The sequence below is a fragment of the Triticum aestivum genome, chromosome 5A (assembly GCF_018294505.1).
Source record: "Triticum aestivum cultivar Chinese Spring chromosome 5A, IWGSC CS RefSeq v2.1, whole genome shotgun sequence".
In the NCBI taxonomy this organism is placed as follows: Eukaryota; Viridiplantae; Streptophyta; class Magnoliopsida; order Poales; family Poaceae; genus Triticum; species Triticum aestivum.
The window spans coordinates 578,657,585-578,668,325 of record NC_057806.1 but is presented as its reverse complement, the minus strand read 5'-3'; the positions used below and the strand labels follow the sequence as shown (position 1 = coordinate 578,668,325).

General features: G+C 45.7%; 1 pseudogene; it reads right to left on the bottom strand.

Moving 5' to 3' along the window:
* Positions 1–5,424, bottom strand: part of LOC123107790 (bisdemethoxycurcumin synthase-like) — a 14,864-nt pseudogene extending 9,440 nt beyond the window's left edge.
* Positions 5,425–10,741: the final 5,317 nt, after the last annotated feature.

Sequence of the window (10,741 nt, the reverse complement as noted above, 5' to 3'; positions counted from 1 at the left end):
ATATTCTTTGAGGGTGTTTTCAAATACGCCTGTGAAACTGCACATGTATATACATATATATAAATAATCCCCGGACCGAACGCCATCATCATACCCCACTCGGCCACCTCTTCTCCCCTTGCCCTACGCCGGCGCAGCTCATTGAGCACGAAGATCACCGTCGCGTCACTCATGTCACTACAACACGGTAGCAATTAGGAGGCATTTTAAAATGCCTTTAAAGACCCAAAAGGTGCCTTAAAAGACATAAGAAGGTATTTTAGAAAAGCGCTAGAGATAATCCTGAAGGGAAAGGGCTTTAGAGGCACTTTCGGAAAATGCCTCCGATGCTCAAACCATTCAGGGCGTTTTAGAAGAATGCCTCTGATATTCTTTGAGGGTGTTTTCAAATACGCCTTATATATAATAAAAGGAACAACGGTGAAGGCCCCCCCGCCCTGTATGTCTGCTGCAGACTACTCTACTTTGCTGGGCGTACATCATATCACGTCTGTCAGTATTGAACAGCAGATGAGGCGCTCGGCTCAAATCATCCCCGTCCGCACAGCTCAAGGAAGGTATGGTCATCACGTACAGTCAAACTGAATCAAATGCACAGGTTCATTTCCTGTTAGATTAGAGAATCTTTATGAGAAGATGCGTGGCTCACCTTATAAACCGGCAAGATTTTAGCTCGGGGGGTGGTATGGGACTAATAAACTGCTACGTTGTTTGCGAGCAAGGAGTAGCTCACAAGAAAAAGCAGCACGACTCACGACTCGAACCTGCAACCTCTCGGGAAAAAGATTACCACGCCAACCAACCAACCACTCAGTTCTCTGTTTATCTTTGAGAAGCTTTACATATAATATCTCCATCTGGACAGGTGGCTCACCCGAAGGTCATATAGATAGATATTCGATACATTAGGGGCTCATTTGAAAATCTGACCGAGCTTTCGAGGCGTTTTCCTCCGGAATGCCTTCAAAAGTGCGTGCTGGCAACTTTCAAAACGCCCCCTATACTCTGATCTATTACGGCATTTCTGAAAACGCCTCTCATTCTGTACTGGCATTTCGCGAAACGCTCCATATATTACTGCACTTTTTCAGAATGCCACTAATTAAGCATGTTTTGAGGCATTTTTTCAGAATGCCTGCTAACGAGGGGCCTTTGAAGGCGTTTTGGACAGAACACCTTTAAAGAGAGGTAATCCAAGGCACTTTTTTACGGAATCAATAAGTCCCGAACGTGCCGTTTTTTAGCATCTCGCCCCGAACGCCCTTCTGACCGTTAGATGGCAACACAGATCTTAAAGCATGTCAGGCCAGACACGTCATTTCCTTTTTCGTTCGGAAAAGCAGGCGCCGCCCCCGAACGTTTCCATCCCCCACCCAAGTGCGCACTACCTTATCCACTCCTCTCGCCTCGCAGTCCACACCCAAGCAAAACTTCTCGGCGGGGCACGGAGGAGGCGGCCATGCACCGGCGACGAGGTGGGCCGACTGAGATATCGATCAGATAGGGAGGGGGTGCCGCTCGGCGTGAGACTCCTCGTCGGCGCCGAGGCGCAGCCAGCGCCATCCCTCCAAGTTTGGCTGGGGACGCTGCGGCCTTCCTCGCTTGCCGGTTCGCCTGCTCGGGACTCTGTCCTAGCTGGAGTTGCGGCGAAGACGAGGCCAGCGTCTGCGCGGAGGAGCGCCACCGGACCATCCATGGGACGACGCACGGCGGAGATGGGGCGGGCTGCTCTGTCCTTGCCGGAGATCGTTGCGAGACGGAGACGAGGCAGGCGGCGGCGCCGAGGAGCTCCAGCGGTCCCAACATCGGACCACCCCAGGCATTTGTGCTCCCCGACATGGTCACGAACGCGAGCTGCCCCGCTCCCGCCGGGGTGCTTGGAGATCAGCGCCGGTGTCCTAGCCAGAGCTTTGCTTGGTAATGCCCAGCCCCAGAATTGTTCCATTTCTATGATTTTTTCTGTTCTAGCGATGCATACATCACAAGTGAATCGGCTGGGCAGAGGTGAACTAGGCCATTTTGTTTTGAATGTGTCAACTGAAACCAATAGAACAAGTGCTTCTAGGAGTTATTGATTCCGTAGAACAACTTTTTCTGTGTTTTTTCGTTACCACTCTTCGAGGACGGAATGTCATTTTGTATGTCCATAGATTTTGTTGTAGTGGTGATAGGCTATGAGTTTTTGAGAAGAAAATAAATGATTCGCAGCTAGATTTGATCGGCTATGTGCGCTGAATTTCTGTAGTGGGGAAAGGTACTTTTAGAGTTTGTGGTCATCTTCGTTGAACAACTTCATAGATAGTTAAACTGAAAAGGAATATGGAGTAATCAAAGCTTGCTTTTCGTTTAGAGAGAACGTTTTCAGGACTAAACATGTACTGTACTATACATTTTTTCTTAAATTTGCTGTCTCACTGTATATTTTTTCTTAAATTTTTCTGGAAGATGGCAAATATAGTTATCGAATCATGGCAAATTTAGTTCTCGGATCATGTAAAATTCATTGCTTTCTTGACATGGCAACTTTCGATATTTGGATCATGGCGCAATTTTACTCTACCATGGCAACTAATCTTATCTTCTTGCCATGTAAGCATAAAAAAATTAGTTAAATTGATGATGGAAAATTTAGTTTACGCATCATAGCAAATTTGCTTCCTTGAAGATGGCAAATTTAGTTATCGAATCATGGCAATTTTATTTCTCGGATCATGGTAAATTCATTTCTTTCTTGCCATGGCAACTTTTGATTGTTTTAAATTGTCGCAGTAATTCCTTAAATTGTCCAAAACAACACAAAAAGGAAAATATTGCCATGGCAAGTTTTACTAATTATTATCATTAACATGGCGAATTTACCTACATCCCCCATGGAAATTTTTAATATTTTATTGCCATGGCAAGTTTTACTATCTATTTGCCATGGCAAATTTACCTTTTATTAACATGGCAAATTTACCAAAGTCCCCATGGCAATATTTAGTTTTTATTGTCATGGCAAGTTTTACTGTTTATTTTGAGTTTTTATTAACATAGTAAATTTACCTAAATCCTCATGGTAATATTGAACTTTTATTGCCATGGCAAGTTTTGCTATTTATTTGCCATGGCTAATATACCTTCATTAATATAGTAAATTTACCTAAATCCTCATGGCAATATTTAAATTTTATTGCCATGTCAAGTTTTACTTTTTTTTATTTGTCGATGGTAAATTGACCCTTATTAACATGACAATTCTACCTAAATCCCCATGGCAATATTTAACTTTTATTCTCATGGCTAGTTTTACTTTCTATTTTAATTTACCTTTATTAACATGGAAAAATTAGCCTTTTGTTCCACGACAATTTTTATGTGACATACATGACAAATTTACCTTTTTTTTCACTCATGACACATTTAGTTCTCTGGAGCATGGCAAGTTTGACTTTTAGTTTTGCAATGGCAAAAATACTTTACATCCATGGCAAATTTTGCCTCTTCCACCGTTCATGGCAATTTTTTCTTCTATTGACTATGGTACATTTACTTTACAAAACATGGCAATTACTACTAAACAAAAGATTGTGCATTTTTTTTCTGCGCCACATGATGGCAATTTTTCATCCACATTTTTTGCCTCTTTAATTATATAGTAAAAATAGCATACAATTTTTTAATCCACATTTCTTGCCATCATGGTAGAGATGCAACATTGCCATGAATTTTTTTCTCTTTTGCCATTTGCACATAAAGATCTCTTTTTCACCATGGCAAATTTTGCTTATAAAGATTATGGCAAATTTTTTGGCTTCAACCCATAGTGATTTTTTTAGTAGCATCTTGTTCCTTATTTTCTATCTATGACGACAAAATTATTTTTAGACCATTTCAATTTTTTTAGAGTATGGCAAATCTGACCTCTATTATTCACACCCAAAAGTGGGCTTTCTTAGTTTTGGGGTAAACTGGGTTTTATTTTCCTTTTATTTCAACGCAAAAAAAAGCCTAAAGTGATAGTGTTCGGGCTGAGCACACACATGTTCGATCAATCAACCCCCCGTGACGAACGACTCGTTCGGTGGGGGTCGGGAGATATCGGGGTCCTTTTTGTTTGGGCCAGGAAGCTATTGGGCCTGTCTGGCAGGCGTTCGGGCTGAGGGGTTGTTCGCACCGAACGAAATCGTTCGATCCATCGATACTCCCCTGCCGAACGTATCGTTCGGACTGTGCCTCCCCAGACCGAACGTTCGGCTGTTATCGGTGTCCCTTTTTTTAATGCCTTTTAGAAAATGCCTCTGTTTCTCAACGGTGTTGTAGTGTGTTCCCGTACTCTCTCAGCACCCGTCGGCTTGCCGCCAGCTTCTCGACGCCCAGCCCGAGCAGTTGCTCAACGTGGTCCAAAATCGCACGGCCACCAGGGTGGATCGCCCAGAAGAGATCGTTCCACTCAGCACTGATCCCAATGGACTCGAACGCGTCGATCATACAGCGCTCGATGTTGCTCTTCAGCAGCTTCGGCACCCGGATGGAGACGTGGAAGTCGAGGCCGCCTTTCATGAGCCGCATGGTGATCTCGTCCTCGGTCTCCGGTATCGTCGTCTGCGTGGCGAAAACCATCTCGAACAGCGGGCGCTCGATGCAGTCGACGGGGTCGGCGCCGACGATGACCGCGCCCGCGCCGTCGCCGAATATGCCGTGGCCGAGGATGGTGTCGAGGCGACCTTCCTGGGGCCCGTAGAACGCGATGAGGGTGAGCTCGGAGCAGGCCACGAGGACGCGCGCGCCGCGGTTGTTCTCGGCGAGCTCCTTGGCGAGCTGCAGCGCCCTGCCGCCACCGGAGCAGCCGTTGAGGCTGAGGATGGTGCGGGACACGGTGGGGCGGAGGCCGAGCAGCGACGCCAGGCGGAGGTCGGCGCTGGGGGCCTTCCGGCCGGAGTAGGTGCTGAAGACGAGGTGCGTGACGTCGGCGGCCGGGCGTCCCCACTCGGCGATGGCCTTGGCCGCCGCGGACGCCGCGAGCTCGGGCACCGCGGCCGACGCCATGTCTATCCGCGCGTCGAGGGTCCGCAGCGCGCGGTCGGTGAAGTCCGGGTGCGCGCCGAGGAGCTCCTCGTCGAGGTGCGCGTAGCGCCTCTCGATGCCCGATTTCTTACCTGGACAGGAGAACATTTTAGATTAGCAGTTAGCTCACCGCAAAGATGCATGCATGCATTTGGAAACGTACGCCCGTACGTGTAGGAGCTAGGTTTACGTTGCAGGGCATGCATGGGCTTACAGATTCTCTTGAGCTTGTCCTTGAGGTCGGCATGGTGCTCGCTGTTGGTGACGCGGAAGTAGTAGTCGGTGCATGGAGCTCGCCGGGTTCGCCGTGCCGATGGCGAGCACGGCCGCCGGGCCGTCCGCGCGCTGCACGCGACGGATCTGCTGGACGGTTGCCATGGACGTAGTACGTATGTCGATCGCTGCGCGCCTCGGACTACGTGGTTTGCTAGCTTTTATTTTTTTCAAGATCACGTGGCTAGCAGCTTTGTAGACTTGCTTATTGCTTTTTGAAGGATCACAGGTCTTATATATACCAAGAGGACTGCCATGTAATAAGTACTATCACTTATCGGTCTTCTTTATAATTTGTGATAAATATTGATCAAAGATGTAACTAACAAAATGTTAGTAGTGCATGTTAAAAAAAATTATATCGTTGGATTCGTATCTAAACATAGTTTTCAATGATGTAATTTTTTATAACATATATGAACATTTTGTTAGTTAAATTTATGAACAAATTTGGCACAGAATATAACAAGGAACAGTAAACCAGAACGTGAAGTCAAAATAGCGTGAATAGCGACCTATAATAGCAAATAAATTTTGTCTTTTTTGCTATGAAGTCAACGTTGGTTCTTTTTTGATGAAAATTTATATACTAATGCGCAAGTAAGTCAAGTTTAATCTAAAAATACTTTTGAACTATTTTAACTTTTTGTTTAATTATTTTAAAAAATACCTCATATAGGGTGTATATACGTGCAAGAGCCGAAGGGTATTTCCCCTCAACTGCACGGAAGACGGAACATCCCGATACTTTGTGTGCCCGAGTTCTGAAGGGCAAGTACTACCCACACACTGATTTCTTACAAGCTACAGCGCCTGCTCGTGCTTCGTCGACGTGGAAGGCGATCGTGGCTGGCAGGAAAGCCTTGGATATTGGTCTGATTCATAGAGTTGGCGACGGCTCGTCAATTTCCACATGGAATGATCAATGGATTCCAAATACAGCGACCCTGAAACCTGCTGGCCGGTTGGGTACTGCAGCTCTACCACGGGTTTCTGACTTGATCGATGAATACACAGGTAATTGAAACGTGGAGTTAGTCTGTCAAAATTTTCTTCACCATGATGCCGAAGCTATTTTGAATATTCCGCTGAATCCAGCCGGTGGTGAGGATACTTTGGTGTGGGCATTTGAAAAGTCAGGACAATATACTGTTAAATCAGCGTATCGCTCTCTCGTGACTCGCTACGAGTTTAGCTCTCTAGAGGAAGGGACGATTACAGAAACCTCACCAGCTAACAAACAGTTATGAACTGCACTATGGAAACTACATGTGATACCCAAGATTCGAGTGTTCTGGTGGCGAGTGCTACGTGGTATTCTCCCGGACTGCATGACCTTGAAGTATCGACATATAAAACCTATTGGCCGGTGCGACGTTTGCAAGGCCATGGATGAGACACTTATGCATGCTCTGATCTCTTGTACGCATGCAAAAAAAATCTGGATTGCAGCCAAGGATCGCTTTGATATTCATATGCCGAGGCTACATCCAGACACGTGGGCGCGTGACATTCTGTTGGATCAGATGTTCTCCTACGACGCCAGATGTAAGATCATAACCATCATGCACTCTATTTGGTCTTCTCGCAATAGATGGACTCATGATCAAGAGGGTTATGAACCAATGATGGCAATCAAACGGGTTCATGAGAATCTCTCTCTCCTAGAGATTCCAGGGCACAGGATAGCATCAACTTCCGGTCAGCTTTGGAGACCTCCAGAGGCAGGATGGATCAAGATAAACACTGACGGTTCGGTGTTCGATGATGCACCTGCGGGTGGAGCAGGAGGAGTAGCACGATCTCACCTAGCTTTCTTGGGAGCTTGGTGTAAGCAATTGCCGGGTGTCTCGGATCCTTTCATTTCGGAGTTGTTGGCTCTACGGAAGGGGGTAATCTTTGCCCATCTACGAGGATACTCACATGTGTGGTAATGGAGATTGACTGCTTGGAGCTAGTCAATCAATGGAACTCGCGCGGCAATTCTCTGTCAATTGCGGCGCCTGTCTTTAGAGAATTAGAGGGCATTGTGCCTTATTTTGTTTCATTCTCGGTTCATCATGTTGGTAGGGAACTTAATGTACCGACCCATCTATGTGCACAACGTGCTTGTACATTCGATGGTACGGATAGCTGGCTAGATACTAGTCCGGATTTCCTTCTCAGTTGCCTACGGGCAGATTGTAACCGTCTAATAAAGTCCTGATCTCGATGAAAAAAAACTGCACGGTCAAGCTAGAACGCAGATGCACTAGCCCCGTTTTCGGGAAAAAAATTCTGTGCGTACGGGTTGTAAACTCCTCTCTGTGCGTACCCAGTGTGAGACCCAGTGTGAGATCACGCCACTTGGTCCACCTCGCCATCCGACGATCCTCTCCTCAGATGCTCGTTCCGTTCGTTCGCTCGGCTCGGTAGCCCAGCGTTCGGCTCCAAAACTAGTCAATCCCGGCTCCCGTGAGTTACGCAGTGATTGATTCTGAAATCTGAACAGATACGCATGAGGATTGCTGCTTCTGCTTCTTCGGTGCAGCGGGGATTTGATCGTGGATTTCTGATGGCTGAGCGACCGGAACAATGTCATCTGCACGATGGGACTAGCGGCCCAGCTCGCCGGCTCGGCGCTCAGTGTAGCGGACGAAACCGTAGTCATCTCCGTCGCGCACCGAACACGTCCTCTCATCCCATGAACGGATCGAAACGGCAGCCGCGGGTCGGGCTGCCGCAGGTCTGAAACGACACTACTGTGGAGAAGGTTGGGAGTGGCCATGGCGGAATCTGACACCGTGGCCTCCAAGGATGACCATGGTGGTTCTTCTTCCGGCAATTTGGCGTATCCATCAACTGTAACAAATTATGTGACGGAGTAGAAAGTTGTTGTAGCTATTCAGAGGCAAAACTGTTAAATGTTTTAAATTTTTGCGAGTGTTGCAATATAAGTATTTTCAAATTGCTTGTGCTAAAAGGTTCTCAGATTTCAAAGTAAAAAAGTAGCCAGATTTCATATGAAGTTTAGGCCTAGACAAAAGAGATAGCATCTTTGCTATAGATGGATAGCAAATCTGAGAAACAAGAGAAAAAATCAGAAATTTTTAACTACAGATTTATGAAGACATCTAGATAACACATGCAGATTTTCTGGAAGAGGTCAGATGGATATTTCATTAGCTTTCATCCATTAAAATTCTGTTATTTGCATAAATTGGTCCTCGCAATCTCAGGGTACTCATTATACCAGCAGGAAGCTACATCATGTCTGGTTGATTTTTCCAAAACATTAGCTGCTTCCTTACAAGACATATTTACATGACGAAATATACAGAACAAATTTCACGGTTATACATATGATATCATCAATTATGAAGCTAACTACTATGGGAGGTGTCTTGCTCTGCGCCCTTCATCTTGTTGATCAATGTCAAGCAATCTGATGCAATTTCCATTTTCTGAAAACATGCTTCTGCTGCAAAGTTGAGAGCATGTCTTATAGCTAAAGCTTCAGCTTGTTCTAGATGTTAACACTTGATCAACAAAGCCCCTTCTGGCTGCTTGTACAGATCCCAAGTTATCTTACATTATCAAACCATAGCCCACGCGCCGTGAATTAGAGAAAATCACAACATCAACATTCATTAGCGTGAAATCAACTGACAGAAAGAGACCATTTTTGAATTATTCCCTGCTTCTCGCGCCTTGTGGATGTAGTCGAACAAGAAGCAATCAGGAAACATTCCATCATCTCCAATGGTTTCCTGTCAGTCTCGTTTTTTCCTATGCTGAAGTGGTTCCTACTTCCTTCTGCAAAGAATGAATTAGCAAGTTTGTTCAGTTTAGACAGTGAAGTATATATATGTATTATCCATGCCATCGCAGCTTGACTGGGATAAACATGGAGGAGACATTGTACACGGTGAGACCAACGATTGTTCTGCTGACATCAACGGTTCCTGGCAGCTAAGATACTGAACAGTGATTAATTAACTGTTAATGCTGACCACTTCCACTAGAACAAAATAGATTGACACGAGAAACAAAAAGAAATCAACATGAAAGAATATGAGCAGCGGCGAGCAGAAGAAAGGGGGGATTGGAGACGTACCTGCGTCGTTTGGCTGCCGGCCGCACTCCCTCTATCCCGTGTCAGAAACTCAGAATAAGGGCAGGCGGCGGACGAAGGAGATGACAGCGAAAGCGGACGATCAGCCAGTGAAGAACGACGGAGAAGACTGCAGCGGCGGCGGCGGCGACTGCGGCAAGGGATGCGACGGCGACTCTGGTCTAGATTGATTAGGGATCATGCGGCCGGTCCTGCGTCCAGTCCCCGAGCCGAAGTTTCAGAGGTTGCGGCTTGTTTCCTGAAGCCGATAGGAGTTGCTTGAGCCAAGGAAGCCAGCGCACGGGAGCGGATCGTCGGATGGCGAGGTGGACCACGTGGCGTGATCTCACGCTGGGTACCCACGGAGAGGAGTTTACAACCCGTACACACATAATTTTTTTCCCGTTTTCGTGGGAGTTGTGAGCCCCTGTTGTGCACAACGACGACTATTTTGGGTGGCCTCAATTTCTTCAATTGGCCTTACCTTATTTGATCGCGCTAATAGAGACCTGGACGTCGCCACGAAACCAGGTCGTGTGTGACCGCAAACATCTTTTGATGCGGTTAGCACCAGATGTCATGTCACGGTCGTTGAACTTCTAATGCAGAACCTTTTCCAAACGGAAATCTTATCTGGCTGACGTCGGCTTTAGTAATCTCTGTAGTCTGCCGTTGGATGGCCGCACGGATCTTGAAGCAGGGGAGAGGAGACACACCATCTCTGAAACTTGTTCGCTAGAAATAAAAGCGGCGAACGCTCTCCCATCCAAACAAACCTGCCCACCGCACCGCACTGGCTAGCACCTCAGCCTCCACCCGGGACACCTAGGGTTGAATTGATTTGAATCCCGGTTTCTCTTTTTTATTTGATGGCAAAAATAATGCCAATGTTGTTTTACATGCTTGGTAAATTCACAAAAAAATATATATACATGCAATACTTTGCACTGGGACAAATGCTCATCTCCGCAATTGTTTTGATTTATTTTATAAATTTTTAGAAACCAAATTATATGCCAATTTTATTTTCATCCATCATTCCAAATTTGCCATGTTTCTATGGCAGATATATTTACACATGATGGCAAAAAATCAACCATTGCAATTTTAATAATTATACCATGATAGCTCTGTTGTAGGCACCATGTCAATTTGATTGTATACACCATGGTAGATTTTTGTACGTAGCATGTCAATTTCATTATTTAGACCATGGCAATTTTTCCAGTTAGACCATGACAATTTTATTAAATAGACCATGGTAGTTGTATTATAGTTACCATGGTAATTTAAAATTTTAGACTATGGCGTTCTTATTATGTAGACCAT